Source organism: Bufo gargarizans, chromosome 5 (assembly GCF_014858855.1).
Source record: "Bufo gargarizans isolate SCDJY-AF-19 chromosome 5, ASM1485885v1, whole genome shotgun sequence".
NCBI lineage: Eukaryota > Metazoa > Chordata > Amphibia > Anura > Bufonidae > Bufo > Bufo gargarizans.
Genome location: NC_058084.1, coordinates 404,730,654 through 404,750,935, shown reverse-complemented (window position 1 = coordinate 404,750,935; position 20,282 = coordinate 404,730,654). Strand labels below are relative to the sequence as shown.

The window sequence follows — 20,282 nt, the reverse complement described above, 5'->3', positions numbered from 1 at the left end:
ATGCCACACTAGGCATCAGCGTGGCTGGGCAGGAAAGATTTTCCAAGGCAAACTCTGCCAGTTGCGGCCACAAATCCAGTTTGGCTGCCCAGTAGTCCAGCGGATCTTAAATGTGGGGTGGCAGGGTGCTGTCCAAGTATGCCATCACCTGTTGGTTCAGGTTCTGCTCCAGGTCTAGCTGCTGCTGGTGAGTAGTTTCCTTACTAGGCGAGTGAAGAAAGCTGCTCATCAGCGACTCTAGACTCAAGTTGCTGCTGTGGGAGCTGGAACTGCTCCTACCCCCCCAACCTGCCACAGAAGCCATGGCAGGGGAATGTGAGCATAGAGGGCCCCCCCGGTCAGACCTGCGAGAGGAAGGACAATGGTGCAGATAGGCAGCGGCCAACTGACTACATAGGATTTCTCTATAGTAGTTCAGTTTGTCCTACCTCTCAGTGGGTGTAAAAAAAGCCCACATTTTGGACCGTTAGCGAGGGTCGAACAAGGTGGAGAACCAGAAGTCATCCCTCTGCCAAATGCTGACAATTTGGCTGTCACTACACAAGCAAGTGAGCATGCAAAGGGCCATTTGTGCAAGTAACTCAGAGGGACTCCCTGCCTCCATCTCCACTGCATAGTGCCACGGTGTGTCTGGGTCATCTGTCTCGTCTTTCTCATCGGTCTGTAGCTCCTCTGGCTGATCATTCTCCTCCTCTCCTGTCACCTGTGTATAAAAACCACCAATTTTGCTACACATTGCTTATGCTCCAATGTCCTCCTTCTCCTCCAGTTCAGCTCCCACAGGGCTCATGTGGCCGTGATAGCTAGGCATCATGTCTCCAGCCCACTGACCAGCGAGATTAACCAGCATCTGTTCCAGGACATGAAGCAGTTGAATGACGTTATTCATCCCGTAGTCCTGGTGACTGACAAATAATGTGGCCTCCTCAAAGGGGCCTGAGCAAATGACTGGTGTAACGCATGAGCTGCTACTGGCTGAGATTAAAGTTACACAGGCGAGTACTCCTGTCCGCTTGGATCATCAAGAGACCATTTATCGCCTTTCTCTGTTAGTATAGTCGGTCCAACATATGGAGGGTGGAATTTCAACGGGTGGAAACGTTGCATATCAGACTATGTTGGGGATGCCGTTCTGCCGCTGCAACTCAAAAAGGGTGTGCTTGGTGGTGTACGAGTGCTTAAAGACTTTCTACCATCAGAATTACTGTTATGTACAGTCAGGTCCATAAATATTGGGACATTGACACAATTCTAATTTTTGGCTCTATACACCACCAGAATGGATTTGAAATGAAATGATTAAGATTTGCTTTAACTGCAGACTGTAAGCTTACAAATGCAAATAGTACACTTGAAATAAACACACTGGACCTTTTATCTGCTCATTGTAATTGGGATAATGAGGGAATAACACACACCTGGCCATAGAACAGCTGAGAATCCAATTGTCCCATTACTTTTGTGGGAGGCACATATGCAAACCGTTGTAATTCCTACACCGTTCACCTGATTTGGATGTAAATCCCCTCAAATTAAAGCTGACAGTCTGTAGTTGAATATGTCTGTGAAGGTTCTCATTTATCCAGGTCATGGTATATATCTGTAAAGAATAAATCAAGGCAACTGGACGTACTGTAGATTTCTTGAAAATGTTTCACTCGTTCTTCCAACGAGCTTTCTCAATTTTGAGTGATTGTACAAAATTCTGGGAATAAATATGTAACTGAATCCACATCTGGTAATTATACCCAGCATTGGGTCAAAGGTGTTGATTCCATTATCCTAATTGGAGTCAGTAGGTGATAAAGACTTCCCAGAAAAAGGTGTCAAGAAATGGCAGACTATAGAAACAACCTGCGCTTCAACCTCAGATGCCGAAAACAGGGGCTGGTACCATGCAGCATCAGTTTGGACTCCACGGTGAAGGGTCACAGAGCTAAGATGATTCTACAGAAAGCCCGGAAGAAACTACTAAATGAACGGGTACGACAGACCCATTTCACAATTGAAGCCTTGAAACAAACTATCAGTCACCTGGAAGAGGACCTGATTTTGCAGCTATTCGCTGAAATGTGGAGGAAAGTAGCAGATTTCACAGTACATGCACAGCTAGCTCAGCACACTAAGAGCAAGGAGAGGCAGAAGAACAAGTTCTGCATTTTGTTATCCCGAACTGCAAACAGCCATACCAGTGAGGAACTGACATGGAGGCGAAAGGAGGAAACAAGGACAGTGCAAAACAAAGAGAAATGGGTGCAGAATCTTTCAAACAGGGTTCTCACCCAGCCTGAGATGGATGTCCTTGCGAAAGGGTTGAATTTCGCAATCACACCAAGAACCATACCAATAGTTGATATATTATTTCAGCCACTGAAGCATCAATCCACAGCAACACAGTACCCGAGGGTGAGGCTGAACTTCGCCTTAAAGTGTCTGCAGCTCTGGCCAGTGCCAAACCACCTCCTTCAAACTTGACTAGAGAAGAAAAGAAGGCGGTTACATCCCTGAAGAAAGACACAAACATCACCATCCTGCCTGCGGATAAAGGAAGTTGCACAGTTGTACTTAATACGCCTGACTACGATGCCAAGGTGACCACACTCCTAGATGATAACAACACATATGAGGCCCTAAGACGAGACCCAACCAGTGGCTACAAGAAGAAGGTTATAGAACTACTATAACAACTAGAAAAGGACAAAATCATTGATCGGGCCATGTATCATCGCCTCTACCCTGGGGAAGCCCCTCCATGTATTTATGGACTTCCTAAGATACATAAGGACGGGACCCCTCTCAGGCCAATTGTCAGCAGCTTCAACTCTGTGACCTACAATGTGGCCAAATACTTAGCCAGAATCCTAGCGCCCTTTGTTGGAAACACACAACATCACATACAGAACTCTGAAGATTTCACTACCAAAATCCAGAACTTGGTATTGGGCACAGAAGAAACTATGGTCTCCTATGATGTTACATCCCTCTTCACCTGCATACCCACTACAGAGGCAATTGAAACAGTCAGGAAACAGTAGGACAACACCTTAGGATGCAGGACAGAACTTAGCCCAGACCAAGTGTGTGCCTTACTGGACCTTTGTCTGAGTACCACCTACTTCAAGTATAAGGACAAGTTCTACAAGCAAAAACATGGCTGTGCTATGGGATCGCCAGTCTCGCCTATTGTAGCGAACCTGTATATGGAGGAAGTAGAAAGGAAAGCCCTGACCACTTTCAAGGGAATTACACCGAGTCATTGGTGCAGATATGTGGATGACACTTGGGTTAAAATTCATAAACAAGAGTTACAGGCTTTCACCGACCACATCAACTCAGTGGATCATAACATCAATTTCACGCGGGAAGATATGCAGAACAACAAACTGGCATTTCTGGACTGTCTTATAACAGTGGAAGAGGGAAGGAAGTTGGGAATAGAGGTCTATCGAAAACCAACACGCACAGACCAGTACCTGCTATTTGATTCCCACCATCCTCTAGACCACAAACTGCGAGTCATCCAGACTCTACACCACCTGGCAGAGAAAATCCCCACCAGCACAGAGGCCAAGGCGAAGGAACTCAAACACCTCAGAGGGGCACTTAAAACTTGTGGGTAGCCAGTTTGGGCCGTTGTCAAAACAGAAGGAAGGAGAAGAAAGACCACCAAGACTACCAGTGAGGGCAAGAAGCATGACAGACGCAAGAATATGGTTATCCCATATGTAGCTGGGGTGTCTGAGAAACTCAAAAGGATTTTTAATAAGCATCACATTCCTGTTTGCTTTAAACCCAGCAACACACTGAGGCAACAACTGGTTCACCCCAAAGACCCAACACCTAAACACAAGATGGACAACATTGTGTATGCAGTCCAGTGCAATGAGGAATGCTCAGAACTGTATATCGGCGAAATAAAACAACAACTACATCAGCGTATGGCTCAGCATAGAAGAGCCAAAACCTCTGGTCAAGATTCAGCCGTGTACTTACATCTAAAAGGAACAGGTCACACCCTTGAAGACAGTCAAGTATGTGTTTTGGATAAGGAGGCCGATTGGTACAAACGAGGCGTGAAGGAGGCCATCTACGTAAAAATGGAGAAGCCAAGCTTGAATAGAGGTGGGGGGTTAGACATCTATTGTCTGCCACATACAATGCTGTCTTGACACCTTTTTCTGGGAAGTCTTTATCACCTACTGACTAGGGATGAGCGAACTCGAACTGTATAGTTCGGGTTCGTACCGAATTTTGGGGTGTCCGTGACACGGACCCGAACCCGGACATTTTCGTAAAAGTCCGGGTTCGGGTTCGGTGTTCGTCGCTTTCTTCGCGCTTTTGTGACGCTTTCTTGGCGCTTTTTGAAAGGCTGCAAAGCAGCCAATCAACAAGCGTCATACTACTTGCCCCAAGAGGCCATCACAGCCATGCCTACTATTGGCATGGCTGTGATTGGCCAGAGCACCATGTGACCCAGCCTCTATTTAAGCTGGAGTCACATAGCGCCGCCCGTCACTCTGCTCTGATTAGCGTAGGGAGAGGTTGCGGCTGCGACAGTAGGGCGAGATTAGGCAGATTAACTCCTCCAAAGGACTTGATTAACTGATCGATCTGCAGCTGTGGATCATTGAGCTGCTGATCCTCAATTGCTCACTGTTTTTAGGCTGCCCAGACCGTTTGTCAGTCACATTTTTCTGGGGTGATCGGCGGCCATTTTGTGTCTTGTGGTGCGCCAGCACAAGCTGCGACCAAGTGCATTTAACCCTCAATGGTGTGGTTGTTTTTTGGCTAAAGCCTACATCAGGGTGAAGCTGTCACACTAAGTGCATTTAACCAGCAATAGTCTGTTCATTTTTTGGCCATATACAAAATCAGGGGCAAGCTGCGCCTGTCACCAAGTGCATTTAACCCTCAATGGTGTGGTTGTTTTTTGGCTAAAGCCTACATCAGGGTGAAGCTGTCACACCAAGTGCATTTAACCAGCAATAGTCTGTTCATTTTTTGGCCATATACTAAATCAGGGGCAAGCTGCGCCTGTCACCAAGTGCATTTAACCCTCAATGGTGTGGTTGTTTTTTGGCTAAAGCCTACATCAGGGTGAAGCTGTCACACCAAGTGCATTTAACCAGCAATAGTCTGTTTATTTTTTGGCCATATCCCAGTCTAATTCTGTCACTAAATCCATACCGGTCACCCAGCGCCTAAATACTAGGCCTCAAATTTATATCCCGCTAAATCTGTCCTTAGTGCTGTAGCTGGGCGAGTTATTTAGTGTCCGTTCAAGCACATTTCTTGTTCTGGGTTGAAATACAATTCCCAATTTAGCAATTTCATAATTTAGTGGTTTCTGCTATATCAGAGCTATTTGAAATCTATCCCTAAAAGGGTATATAATATTCAAGGTGCACATTGGGTCATTCAGAATAACTTCACACACACCCGCTACTGTGTATTTCCAAGTCTAATTCTGGCACTAAACCCATACCTGTCACCCAGCGCCTAAATACTAGGCCTCAAATTTATATCCAGCTAAATCTGTCCCTAGTGCTGTAGCTGGGCGAGTTATTTAGTGTCCGTTCAAGCACATTTCTTGTTCTGGGTTGAAATACAATTCCCAATTTAGCAATTTCATAATTTAGTGGTTTCTGCTATATCAGAGCTATTTGAAATCTATCCCTAAAAGGGTATATAATATTCAAGGTGCACATTGGGTCATTCAGAATAACTTCACACACACCCGCTACTGTGTATTTCCAAGTCTAATTCTGGCACTAAACCCATACCTGTCACCCAGCGCCTAAATACTAGGCCTCAAATTTATATCCCGCTAAATCTGTCCTTAGTGCTGTAGCTGGGCGAGTTATTTAGTGTCCGTTCAAGCACATTTCTTGTTCTGGGTTGAAATACAATTCCCAATTTAGCAATTTCATAATTTAGTGGTTTCTGCTATATCAGAGCTATTTGAAATCTATCCCTAAAAGGGTATATAATATTCAAGGTGCACATTGGGTCATTCAGAATAACTTCACACACACCCGCTACTGTGTATTTCCAAGTCTAATTCTGGCACTAAACCCATACCTGTCACCCAGCGCCTAAATACTAGGCCTCAAATTTATATCCCGCTAAATCTGTCCTTAGTGCTGTAGCTGGGCGAGTTATTTAGTGTCCGTTCAAGCACATTTCTTGTTCTGGGTTGAAATACAATTCCCAATTTAGCAATTTCATAATTTAGTGGTTTCTGCTATATCAGAGCTATTTGAAATCTATCCCTAAAAGGGTATATAATATTCAAGGTGCACATTGGGTCATTCAGAATAACTTCACACACACCCGCTACTGTGTAGTTCCCTGGCATGGCACTTCTTCAAACAATGTGCTGACGACAAGACCCGAGTGGTTTGCACGCTGTGCCATCAGAGCCTGAAGCGAGGCATTAACGTTCTGAACCTGAGCACAACCTGCATGACCAGGCACCTGCATGCAAAGCATGAACTGCAGTGGAGTAAACACCTTAAAACCAAGGAAGTCACTCAGGCTCCCCCTGCTACCTCTTCTGCTGCTGCCGCCTCGGCCTATTCTGCTGCTGCCGCCTCGGCCTCTTCCTCCGCCTCTGGAGGAACGTTGGCACCTGCCGCCCAGCAAACAGGGGATGTACCACCAACACCACCACCACCACCTCCGTCACCAAGCGTCTCAACCATGTCACACGCCAGCGTTCAGCTCTCCATCTCACAAACATTTGATAGAAAGCGTAAATTCCCACCTAGCCACCCTCGATCCCTGGCCCTGAATGCCAGCATTTCTAAACTACTGGCCTATGAAATGCTGTCATTTAGGCTGGTGGACACAGACAGCTTCAAACAGCTCATGTCGCTTGCTGTCCCACAGTATGTTGTTCCCAGCCGGCACTACTTCTCCAAGAGAGCCGTGCCTTCCCTGCACAACCAAGTATCCCATAAAATCAAGTGTGCACTGCGCAACGCCATCTGTGGCAAGGTCCACCTAACCACAGATACGTGGACCAGTAAGCACGGCCAGGGACGCTATATCTCCCTAACTGCACACTGGGTAAATGTAGTGGCAGCTGGGCCCCAGGCGGAGAGCTGTTTGGCGCACGTCCTTCCGCCGCCAAGGATCGCAGGGCAACATTCTTTGCCTCCTGTTGCCACCTCCTCCTTCTCGGCTTCCTCCTCCTCTTCTTCCACCTGCTCATCCAGTCAGCCACACACCTTCACCACCAACTTCAGCACAGCCCGGGGTAAACGTCAGCAGGCCATTCTGAAACTCATATGTTTGGGGGACAGGCCCCACACCGCACAGGAGTTGTGGCGGGGTATAGAACAACAGACCGACGAGTGGTTGCTGCCGGTGAGCCTCAAGCCCGGCCTGGTGGTGTGTGATAATGGGCGAAATCTCGTTGCAGCTCTGGGACTAGCCAATTTGACGCACATCCCTTGCTTGGCGCATGTGCTGAATTTGGTGGTGCAGAAGTTCATTCACAACTACCCCGACATGTCAGAGCTGCTGCATAAAGTGCGGGCCGTCTGTTCGCGCTTCCGGCGTTCACATCCTGCTGCTGCTCGCCTGTCTGCGCTACAGCGTAACTTCGGCCTTCCCGCTCACCGCCTCATATGCGACGTGCCCACCAGGTGGAACTCCACCTTGCACATGCTGGACAGACTGTGCGATCAGCAGCAGGCCATAGTGGAGTTTCAGCTGCAGCACGCACGGGTCAGTCGCACTACAGAACAGCACCACTTCACCACCAATGACTGGGCCTCCATGCGAGACCTGTGTGCCCTGTTGCGCTGTTTCGAGTACTCCACCAACATGGCCAGTGGCGATGACACCGTTATCAGCGTTACAATACCACTTCTATGTCTCCTTGAGAAAACACTTAGGGCGATGATGGAAGAGGAGGTGGCCCAGGAGGAGGAGGAGGAGGAGGAAGAGGGGTCATTTTTAGCACTTTCAGGCCAGTCTCTTCGAAGTGACTCAGAGGGAGGTTTTTGGCAACAGCAGAGGCCAGGTACAAATGTGGCCAGCCAGGGCCCACTACTGGAGGACGAGGAGGACGAGGATGAGGAGGAGGTGGAGGAGGATGAGGATGAAGCATGGTCACAGCGGGGTGGCACCCAACGCAGCTCGGGTCCATCACTGGTGCGTGGCTGGGGGGAAAGGCAGGACGATGACGATACGCCTCCCACAGAGGACAGCTTGTCCTTACCCCTGGGCAGCCTGGCACACATGAGCGACTACATGCTGCAGTGCCTGCGCAACGACAGCAGAGTTGCCCACATTTTAACCTGTGCGGACTACTGGGTTGCCACCCTGCTGGATCCACACTACAAAGACAATGTGCCCACCTTACTTCCTGCACTGGAGCGTGATAGGAAGATGCGCGAGTACAAGCGCACGTTGGTAGACGCGCTACTGAGAGCATTCCCAAATGTCACAGGGGAACAAGTGGAAGCCCAAGGCCAAGGCAGAGGAGGAGCAAGAGGTCGCCAAGGCAGCTGTGTCACGGCCAGCTCCTCTGAGGGCAGGGTTAGCATGGCAGAGATGTGGAAAACTTTTGTCAACACGCCACAGCTAACTGCACCACCACCTGATACGCAACGTGTTAGCAGGAGGCAACATTTCACTAACATGGTGGAACAGTACGTGTGCACACCCCTCCACGTACTGACTGATGGTTCGGCCCCATTCAACTTCTGGGTCTCTAAATTGTCCACGTGGCCAGAGCTAGCCTTTTATGCCTTGGAGGTGCTGGCCTGCCCGGCAGCCAGCGTTTTGTCTGAACGTGTATTCAGCACGGCAGGGGGCGTCATTACAGACAAACGCAGCCGCCTGTCTACAGCCAATGTGGACAAGCTGACGTTCATAAAAATGAACCAGGCATGGATCCCACAGGACCTGTCCGTCCCTTGTCCAGATTAGACATTAACTACCTCCCCATAACCATATATTATTGGACTCCAGGGCACTTCCTCATTCAATCCTATTTTTATTTTCATTTTACCATTATATTGCGAGGCTACCCAAAGTTGAATGAACCTCTCCTCTGCCTGTGTGCTAGGCCTAAATATATGCCAATGGACTGTTGCAGTGGTGGGTGACGTGAAGCCTCATTCTCTGCTATGACATGCAGACTAATTCTCTGCTGACATGAAGACAGATTCTCTGTTACGGGACCTCCCTCCTCTGCCTGGGTGCTGGGCCTAAATATATGCCAATGGACTGTTGCAGTGGTGGGTGACGTGAAGCCTGATTCTCTGCTATGACATGCAGACTAATTCTCTGCTGACATGAAGACAGATTCTCTGTTACGGGACCTCTCTCCTCTGCCTGTGTGTGTGCTGGGCCTAAATATATGCCAATGGACTGTTGCAGTGGTGGCTGACGTGAAGCCTCATTCTCTGCTATGACATGCAGACTAATTCTCTGCTGACATGAAGCCAGATTGTCTGTTACGGGACCTCTCTCCTCTGCCTGTGTGTGTGCTGGGCCTAAATATATGCCAATGGACTGTTGCAGTGGTGGCTGACGTGAAGCCTCATTCTCTGCTATGACATGCAGACTAATTCTCTGCTGACATGAAGACAGATTCTCTGTTACGGGACCTCTCTCCTCTGCCTGTGTGTGTGCTGGGCCTAAATATATGCCAATGGACTGTTGCAGTGGTGGCTGACGTGAAGCCTCATTCTCTGCTATGACATGCAGACTAATTCTCTGCTGACATGAAGCCAGATTGTCTGTTACGGGACCTCTCTCCTCTGCCTGTGTGTGTGCTGGGCCTAAATATATGCCAATGGACTGTTGCAGTGGTGGCTGACGTGAAGCCTCATTCTCTGCTATGACATGCAGACTAATTCTCTGCTGACATGAACACAGATTCTCTGTTACGGGACCTCCCTCCTCTGCCTGGGTGCTGGGCCTAAATATATGCCAATGGACTGTTGCAGTGGTGGCTGACGTGAAGCCTCATTCTCTGCTATGACATGCAGACTAATTCTCTGCTGACATGAAGACAGATTCTCTGTTACGGGACCTCCCTCCTCTGCCTGGGTGCTGGGCCTAAATATATGCCAATGGACTGTTGCAGTGGTGGGTGACGTGAAGCCTCATTCTCTGCTATGACATGCAGACTGATTCTCTGCTGACATGAAGCCAGATTGTCTGTTACGGGACCTCCCTCCTCTGCCTGGGTGCTGGGCCTAAATATATGCCAATGGACTGTTGCAGTGGTGGCTGACGTGAAGCCTCATTCTCTGCTATGACATGCAGACTGATTCTCTGCTGACATGAAGCCAGATTGTCTGTTACGGGACCTCTCTCCTCTGCCTGTGTGCTAGGCCTAAATATATGCCAATGGACTGTTGCAGTGGTGGCTGACGTGAAGCCTCATTCTCTGCTATGACATGCAGACTGATTCTCTGCTGACATGAAGCCAGATCGTCTGTTACGGGACCTCTCTGCTCTGCCTGTGTGCTAGGCCTAAATATATGCCAATGGACTGTTGCAGTGGTGGGTGACGTGAAGCCTCATTCTCTGCTATGACATGCAGACTGATTCTCTGCTGTCATGAAGCCAGATTGTCTGTTACGGGACCTCTCTGCTCTGCCTGTGTGCTAGGCCTAAATATATGCCAATGGACTGTTGCAGTGGTGGGTGACGTGAAGCCTCATTCTCTGCTATGACATGCAGACTGATTCTCTGCTGACATGAAGCCAGATTGTCTGTTACGGGACCTCTCTCCTCTGCCTGTGTGCTAGGCCTAAATATATGCCAATGGACTGTTGCAGTGGTGGCTGACGTGAAGCCTCATTCTCTGCTATGACATGCAGACTAATTCTCTGCTGACATGAAGCCAGATTGTCTGTTACGGGACCTCTCTCCTCTGCCTGGGTGCTGGGCCTAAATTTATGACAATGGACTGTTGCAGTGGTGGCTGACGTGAAGCCTGATTCTCTGCTATGACATGCAGACTGATTCTCTGCTGACATGAAGCCAGATCCTCTGTTACGGGACCTCTCTCCTCTGCCTGTGTGTGTGCTGGGCCTAAATATATGCCAATGGACTGTTGCAGTGGTGGCTGACGTGAAGCCTCATTCTCTGCTATGACATGCAGACTGATTCTCTGCTGACATGAAGCCAGATTCTCTGTTACGGGACCTCTCTCCTCTGCCTGTGTGTGTGCTGGGCCTAAATATATGCCAATGGACTGTTGCAGTGGTGGCTGACGTGAAGCCTCATTCTCTGCTATGACATGCAGACTAATTCTCTGCTGACATGAAGACAGATTCTCTGTTACGGGACCTCCCTCCTCTGCCTGGGTGCTGGGCCTAAATATATGCCAATGGACTGTTGCAGTGGTGGCTGACGTGAAGCCTCATTCTCTGCTATGACATGCAGACTAATTCTCTGCTGACATGAAGACAGATTCTCTGTTACGGGACCTCTCTCCTCTGCCTGGGTGCCGGGGCCTAAATATCTGAGAATGGACTGTTCCAGTGGTGGGTGACGGGAAGCCAGATTCTCTGCTATGGAACCTCTCTCCAATTGATTTTGGTTAATTTTTATTTATTTAATTTTTATTTTAATTCATTTCCCTATCCACATTTGTTTGCAGGGGATTTACCTACATGTTGCTGCCTTTTGCAGCCCTCTAGCTCTTTCCTGGGCTGTTTTACAGCCTTTTTAGTGCCGAAAAGTTCGGGTCCCCATTGACTTCAATGGGGTTCGGGTTCGGGACGAAGTTCGGATCGGGTTCGGATCCCGAACCCGAACATTTCCGGGATGTTCGGCCGAACTTCTCGAACCCGAACATCCAGGTGTTCGCTCAACTCTACTACTGACTCCAATTAGGATAATGGAATCAACACCTTTGACCCAATGCTGGGTATAATTGCCAGATGTGGATTCAGTTACATATTTATTCCCAGAATTTTGTACAGTCACTCAGAATTGAGAAAGCTCTTTGGAAGAACGAGTGAAACGTTTTCAAGAACTCTACAGTACGTCCAGTTGCCTTGATTTATTCTTTACAGATATATGTCTGCAATTAAAGCACATCTAGTTTGTTTCATTTCAAATCCATTGTGGTGGTGTATAGAGCCAAAAATCTTAGAATTGTATCGATGTTCCAATATTTATGGACCTGACTGTAGCTGACTGACATTAGCGATGTGCTAATGTCAGTACTACATAACAGTGTGTTTTTTTACATTTATCCCTGCAGCCGTTTTGCTAAAATACACACTTTTAAAATATGCTAATGAGCTTCTAGGTGCTTTGTGGGCATAGATTCAGCACCTAGATGCTCGGTCTACTCACCCTTTATCCCGCCCAGGGCCTCTGTTCTGCCCGCCCCGCTCCTCTTGATTGATGTCCAAGTTCCATGCATCGTTGAGGAAATCCTGCGCCATTTACTTCTGTATTCGACGCAGGCGCAGTGAGTGAAGGCCACGCTCCTGGTGCCGGCTTCCTCACTGAGATGTAGTTAGCACAGGCGCAGCGAGGAAGCCAGCACCTTTACACACTGCGCCTGCGCAGAATACATAAGTGAACCATAGAAAGCCAGGATTAGATTTCTTGATGAAGGACACGGAGCAGTTCCTCCCCTATGTGACTCAGTTCGCCCAGGCAAACGAGGTGCAGAACAGCGTGACACCGCCGTGCCCTGCACATGTGGAATGCTGTAGGGGCACTGTGAATTGTTTCTGCAGTGGAGGCTGAGGCCAATGGCGTGAGAACATGGAGGCAGAAGAGGCGTCACCCGGTCAAGTTGATGGTGTGGCTGTGCAGGAACCACAGTCACCCAGTGTGCCATAAAGGACATGTATTGTGCCTGATCATAGTTACAGCTCCACGCGTTGGTGCTGCCGTGCACTTTGGCAGACACCAACATGCTCAAGGACTGGTCCACCTTCTGTTTTACATACATGTGCAGGGCTGGTACTGCCTTTTAGGCAAATTAATGACAGTTTAGGACTCTCTACCTCAGCTCAACAGAAGCCATCAGTTTTCTGAAAGGTGCAGGGTCCACCACTTGGAAAGGGAGGGCCTGTAGCACCAGCAACTTGGCCAGCAGCACATTTAGCTTCTTCGCCATTGAATAAGTGCACGCACACTGTTGTCTCTTGGCAATTGCTTTGGTGATTGATTTCTGAGGGAATGACTGACGAGAAGTAGGAGGAGGAGCAGGAGCATCAGGACCAGCAGATTATGGGAAGGACAGACAGCTCCCTTCGGCTGAGGTGGTGGAGCCTTGACTGCCTGAAATATGGTGCATACCACTGGGTGACCACCACTTCAGTGCCACTGTTCTCCCAAGCCACTTTATGGAGACGCTGCATATGTTGACGCAGGGCTGTGGTGCCAACATTGGCACCCTGGCCACACGTCACCTTCTGCCCACAGATTCTAGAAATGGCCACGTTCACCTCCTCTGGCAGCTTAACAAAATACTACCACACCGCCGAGTAGGTCATTTTACCCCCAACACTCCGTACTGACTGCTACCGCTGCTAATTCCGTGTACCCCTGCACCACTATTTTCGAGGAAGCTAGGCTCCTGCGAAGTGGGTGGTCTACTTGGGCATGTTTGGCTCCCGACCTCCCACTGCTGCCACCCTGCTAACTCCCGCCCACACTAGCAACTTGATGGCTCTGCCACTGGCTCACGGGCAAGCTGCAACCCTCTTCTCCAGATGATGATGAAGAGCCTTCGTCACCCGGCTCCCAAGTGCGATCAGCTACATCATCATCGAGTACTGTCTGCACGTCACTGATGTCCTCCTCAACGCTCTCTGGGTCAGGAGCCTGACCGCTCGCAACACGAGCTCCCACGCCACTCTCCTCATCATTACTTGCCCGCCTAGCTGAGGAAGCGGCGGATGTCTCCTCCACATCTTAGCTGGCCAGTAGATGCTAGTAGCTCGCCCTCGCTGTATAGTGGAGCTGAGCCCACAGCATGTAATACTTGTCTGGCTGAGGGAACAGAAAAGGACAGAGGCAGGCTAGGACAGGTGAGGGCACAGGGCCTGCTCCCGGACCATGCCAACTAAGGGTTGTGTATGCTGAACCCACTGACTCTTGGCTGGGTGTGACTGAAGTCACTTGGGACAAAGTGGATGACCGAGTCAACTATTTAAGAACCGCTGGGTTGCTGGTCAAGACACGACTGCTAGATGATACCGTGAGCTCAGGTCTCTCACTGCGACTCCTGCTGCCACGCCCCCTTACTCTGCTGTGACCTGTGCCTGCGCCAGAAATATTTAGACCTCCCCTGTGCAGGTCCTGGCACTTCTCTGTCTGACATAATGTTAGATCAAATAAATAATAAAAAGGAAATTAAAACACCCAAAAAAGTCAGAAATTTTCATACTTCACCACACAACAGCTAATAAGCCCATTTGTTTCCAGTAATACACAAAAGGGTTTTAGAACATATAACTGCACTGCTGAATGTCAAATATTTTTTAATTTTGCCACTAATACACTACAAAAAGGGCTTTAGAACATATAACTGTACCGCTGAACGGCATATAGCAGGAGTGGCCAACCCGCGGCTCGCGAGCCGCATGCGGCTCTTTGTGCCTTCATTTGCGGCTCGCAGGGGAGCGGTGCGGCCAGCAATTACTCTCCTCTCTGCAGCGGTGGAAGGCTGGAGGAATCAGAGCGCCGAGAGCGGGCACGTGACTCAGTCACTCACTTCAGCTCCGCCTCCTCCTCCTCCGGCAGAGAAGGCGAAGCTGCAGTGCTTAACCCCGCCACCAGCCGCCGATATGCCCGCCCACAGCCACACACCCCTATCTGTGAGTGTTTGTGTGTGACTTAATGCCTGCCCATAATCTTCCCAGTGCCAGCCCAGCAGCCAGATTCATCAGACCGAAGGCTGAGTCTATGGGGGCGGCAAGAAGTGGCGCAGAAAGCAAGGAGGACCTGCTTCCAGCTCCATAGTACATTTTAATGAATGTTAATGGTGGACAGCAGGGCAGGGCAGTGGGCACTCAATCAGAGCAGCAGTGGCAGAGATACTCACTGAGGCCAGCAGCAGCCATTTTAGTCCGATTACAGCCACTCTGCAGCTTTGGCTCTAATCTGACTGAAATGGCTGCTGCTGGCCTCAGTCTCTGTCACTGCTGCTCTGCCTTTTTTTTCCACAGGTGCCACTGCCCAGCACACCAAGTGTGTTTGAGCATATGGGTAGTCGTCTAACCATGGGTGGTCATCTGAGCATATGGGCGGTCGTCTAAGCATGGGTGGTCATCTGAGCATTCGGGCGGTCATCTGAGCATATGTTCGGTCATCTGAGCATATGGGCGGTCATCTGAGCATATGGGCGGTCATCTGAGCATATGGGCGGTCATCTGAGCATAAGGTGGCCATCTGAGCATAAGGCGGTCATCTGAGCATTCGGGCGGTCATCTGAGCATAAGGCAGTCATCTGAGCATATGGGCGGTCATCTGAGCATATGGGCGGTCATCTGAGCATATGGGCGGTCATCTGAGCATATGGGCGGTCATCTGAGCATATGGGAGGTCATCTGAGCATAAGGTGGCCATCTGAGCATAAGGCGGTCATCTGAGCATTCGGGCGGTCATCTGAGCATAAGGCAGTCATCTGAGCATATGGGCGGTCATCTGAGCATATGGGCGGTCATCTGAGTATTTGGTGGTCATCTGAGTATAGGGCAGTCATCTGAGCATGGGGCGGTCATCTGAGTATAGGGCAGTCATCTGAGCATGGGGCGGTCATCTGAGTATAGGGCAGTCATCTGAGCATGGGGCGGTCATCTGTGCATGGGGCAGTCATCTGAGAACTCTTGAAACACATTGTGAAAAACAAAGATTGCCAGAAGTCTCACTAAAGCTGTCTACATTACAGGTAGGAGAGGTGGTTTAAATGCACTTTAAAATGTTTGATAACTCAATTCCAGTAATACTGTCGTGTGCACGCATATTTGAGTAAACGGATAGCTTGTGGCTCCTGGCAGTCATACGATTTTTTTTTCTGGCTCTGTAAGGTTGGCCACCCCTGGCATATAGGCCCTTATTTTTTTCCACTTATATACAACCCAAAAGGCTTTAGAACATCTAACTGCACCGCTGAACGGCAAATATATTTTTCTTTTTTCCACTTATACACTTATACACTACACAATAGGCTTTAGAGCATATAACTGCACTGCTGAACTACAAATATATTTTTCTTTTGCCACTAATATACAACAAAAAGGGCTTGAGACCATATAACTGCACAGCTGAACAGCAAATAATATTTTTTTTTGTCCCACTAATACACGCCAAAAAGAGCTATAATTTTCGCACTTCACCACACAACGACTAATAATCCCTTTTTTCTCCACTAATATAAGTAAAAAAATGCTTTAGAACATATAACTGCGTCGCATAAGAGAAAATAGGACGTATAAATATTACCTTGTAATAAACCCTGTTAATGGCTGTATCAAACAGCACTTGCACTCGAATAAAAAGAACGGTTTGCTGGAATTACAGAGCTTTATAATGGCAATTTGGGTCCCCAGTCAGTACAGCAAGTTGTAATAGGATTGTTCCTATTACCCAGGATGTAACCTCCCTTACTGAACCCTGTTCAACAGAAATGCTGTGGAATGATTCCTCCCTTTCCTTTCCCTACACCTTGAATAATCTATCCCTGAACTTGTAAATAGTTTTTTAGCACAATGAAGTCTTTATTTGCACTGTCCCTAGCGCCTGCTGACGTCTCTCTCTACACTAAATACACTGGAAAAGTGCAGAATCCAAGATGGCTGAGGCTATTTTTAGGGCTGTGACATCACAGGGCTAGCTGGCTGCTGATTGGCTGCATGCATGGTGTTATGGGTGACCCCGCATTTCCAGAGTTCCTTGCTCCATGTCCTCACATGTGCAGCAGCAATTTTAGAAAAAAATGCGATTCGTTACCATGAAGCATAAGGAAATTCAGATTCGGTACATATCAAATTTTTCCCGAAATTCGGATCGAATTCCACTTCGTCAACTTGAATTCGCACATTTCTAGTCAGTGGGTTCCTCTGACACAATGCTTAGTTAAATACCAGTAATGGATGAATCTCGACTGGTGGTTCCAAACCAACTGAATGGATCCAACCAGACGTGACTCCAAAAGAAAAAAACACTATAGTAGGCGCAACTCCCAGGAGTATGGAGGAGATAGGTATGGTAAGTAATACCCCTTTATACCAGATGATGGTGATGATACAGAATAATCTCCTAACAGGAGGTTGGTGATTCTGAAGGTTAGAGTACTCACTTCACAGGGGGGTAGTCACAGGATAAAGCTCAAGACACCCGTGACCAACTGCCCCCCTAGCCAGGATCACATATCAGATGGTATCAATAGATGGCCGCCAAACGATAAGGCTTCTGATCAAATGCAGTTTATTTCAGTAGAAAATACTAATTCTCCAACGTATTTCGGAGGTCTCACAACCCTCCTTCTTCAGGGGTATTAAGAAAAGAATAAGACATATAGAATAACTGAATACACAAAAAGAACATATCTATAAATACGCACATATTCTAATGCATACAGAAAGGACCAGGTATGATAACAACTACACTATGAATATTCAGTGTAGTATAGTTTCAATTGTAAGTCAAACTATTAGGTATTGAACTTGTAAACAGTACCATATACACAAGTAAATATTTCTTCCCTATCCAATTTTGATTCAGACCAGATCATCAATCCAAGTAAAATTAATTTGCATTACCAGCACTATGCTAAGGTATGCTTACAGTGCTTAGTTGGCATGGCCTGGGAGCAGGCCCTGTGCGCCCACCTGTCCTGGACCTTCCTCTGTCATTTTTAGTTCCCTCAGCCAGAGAAGTATTATATACCATGGGCTCGGCTCCACTTTTCAGCGAGGATGAGCACTTTTCAGCGAGAGGACAGTCAGCAGCTACTGCCCAGCCAAGATCTGGAGGAGACATTTGCCGCTTCCTCCGGTAGGCGGGCAAGTAGTGATGATGAGAGTCGCATGGGAGCTGGTGTTGCGAGCGGTCAGGCTCCTGGCCCTGAGAACGTTGAAGGGGACATCAGTGACGTACAGATAGTAGCAGATGATTATGATGATGTAGCATGATGTACTGAAAAGCCAAACAGTGCTACACAATAGTACTGACCGCAGGATGGTCCACAACAAAATACACGCACCACCAGTCCACTCCCCGAAACACATTTCGCTTGCTGCTTTTTCAAGGAAAGTGGACTGGTGGTGCGTTTATTTTGCTGTGGACTATCCTACGGTCAGTACTATTGTATAGCACTGCTTGGCTTTTCAGTAAGTCCTATTAACCTTTGGTGATGTGCATTCACCTTTAAGGGTTTTTATTTGTTGACTTTGTACAAGATGATCTGTTATTGATAATTTGACACTTTTTAGTGTGCCACAACAACGGTACCAGATACACTTCTTGATTTGCACATGTTTATATTCATCTTTTTACTTAGTGCAGTCTATCAACTTTGCAGCTGACCGTCACTGGTCATGGTTTTTAGTTTTATTGCTGACCGAATGTTTGCACTTGCGCTTTATTCAATAGCCCACCAATAATGCACCACGAGCCCTATTGTTTTTAATCTTAATTTTTAATATTGTGTTTTGCTAATCATGTGAATTAAAGTGATTATAATAAAATTATATATTGATTGATTATACTTTAACTTCGACGTTAGCCAGTGGCAGCTCATGCGTGACAACTGCCGTTTGCTCAGGCCCTTTCTCCTGATTTTCTAATTAAAAATTGAAAGAAAAAGATATATTATGTATTAGGTATCGACGCGTTCGTAACGAACGGCTCTATAAATATATCACATGATCCACCCCGTCCGATAGACACCATAAAAAAAAAAAAACTGTAAAAAAAAGAAAAGCTATTTTTGTCAACTTACATCACTAAAAGTGCAACGCCAAGTGATAAAAAAGGCATATGCCCCCAAAAATAGTACCAATCTAACCGTCACCTCATCCCGCAAAAAATGACCCCCTACATTAGACAATCGCCCAATAAATGTAAAAAAATATGGCTCTCAGACTATGGAGACACTAAAACATGATTATTTTTTTGTTTAAAAAATGCTTTTATTGTGTTAAATGTAAATATATATATATATATATATATATATATATATATACAGGTCCTTCTAAAAAAATTAGCATATTGTGATAAAGTTAATTATTTTCTGTAATGTACTGATAAACATTAGACTTTCATATATTTTAGATTCATTACACACAACTGAAGTAGTTCAAGCCTTTTATTGTTTTAATATTGATGATTTTGGCATGCAGCTCATGAAAACCCCAAATTCCTATCTAAAAAAAATTGCATATTTCGTCCGACCAATAAAAGAAAAGTGTTTTTAATACAAAAAAAAGTCAACCTTCAAATAATTATGTTCAGTTATGCACTCAATCCTTTTGCAGAAATGACTGCTTCAATGAGGCGTGGCATGGAGGCAATCAGCCTGTGGCACTGCTGAGGTGTTATGGAGGCCCAGGATGCTTCGATAGCGGCCTTAAGCTCATCCAGAGTGTTGGGTCTTGCGTCTCTCAACTTTCTCTTCCCAATATCCCACAGATTCTCTATGGGGTTCAGGTCAGGAGAGTTGGCAGGCCAATTGAGCACAGTAATACCATGGTCAGTAAACCATTTACCAGTGGTTTTGGCACTGTGAGCAGGTGCCAGGTCGTGCTGAAAAATGAAATCTTCATCTCCATAAAGCTTTTCAGCAGATGGAAGCATGAAGTGCTCCAAAATCTCCTGATAGCTAGCTGCATAGACTCTGCCCTTGATAAAACACAGTGGACCAACACCAGCAGCTGACATGGCACCCTAGACCATCACTGACTGTGGGTACTTGACACTGGACTTCTGGCATTTTGGCATTTCCCTCTCCCCAGTCTTCCTCCAGACTCTGGCACCTTGATTTCCGAATGACATGCAAAATTTGCTTTCATCCTAAAAAAGTACTTTGGACCACTAAGCAACAGTCCAGTGCTGCTTCTCTGTAGCCCAGGTCAGGCGCTTCTGCCGCTGTTTCTGGTTCAAAAGTGGCTTGACCTGGGGAATGCGGCACCTGTAGCCCATTTCCTGCACATGCCTGTACACGGTGGCTCTGGATGTTTCTACTCCAGACTCAGTCCACTGCTTCCGCAGGTCCCCCAAGGTCTGGAATCGGTCCTTCTCCACAATCTTGCTCAGGGTCCGGTCACCTCTTCTCG

At 47.4% G+C, this 20,282-nt stretch overlaps 1 pseudogene; it reads left to right on the top strand.

Annotated features, from left to right (window-relative positions):
• Positions 1 to 944: 944 nt before the first annotated feature.
• The window catches only part of LOC122939478, a 73,781-nt pseudogene continuing 54,443 nt past the window's right edge, over positions 945 to 20,282 (top strand).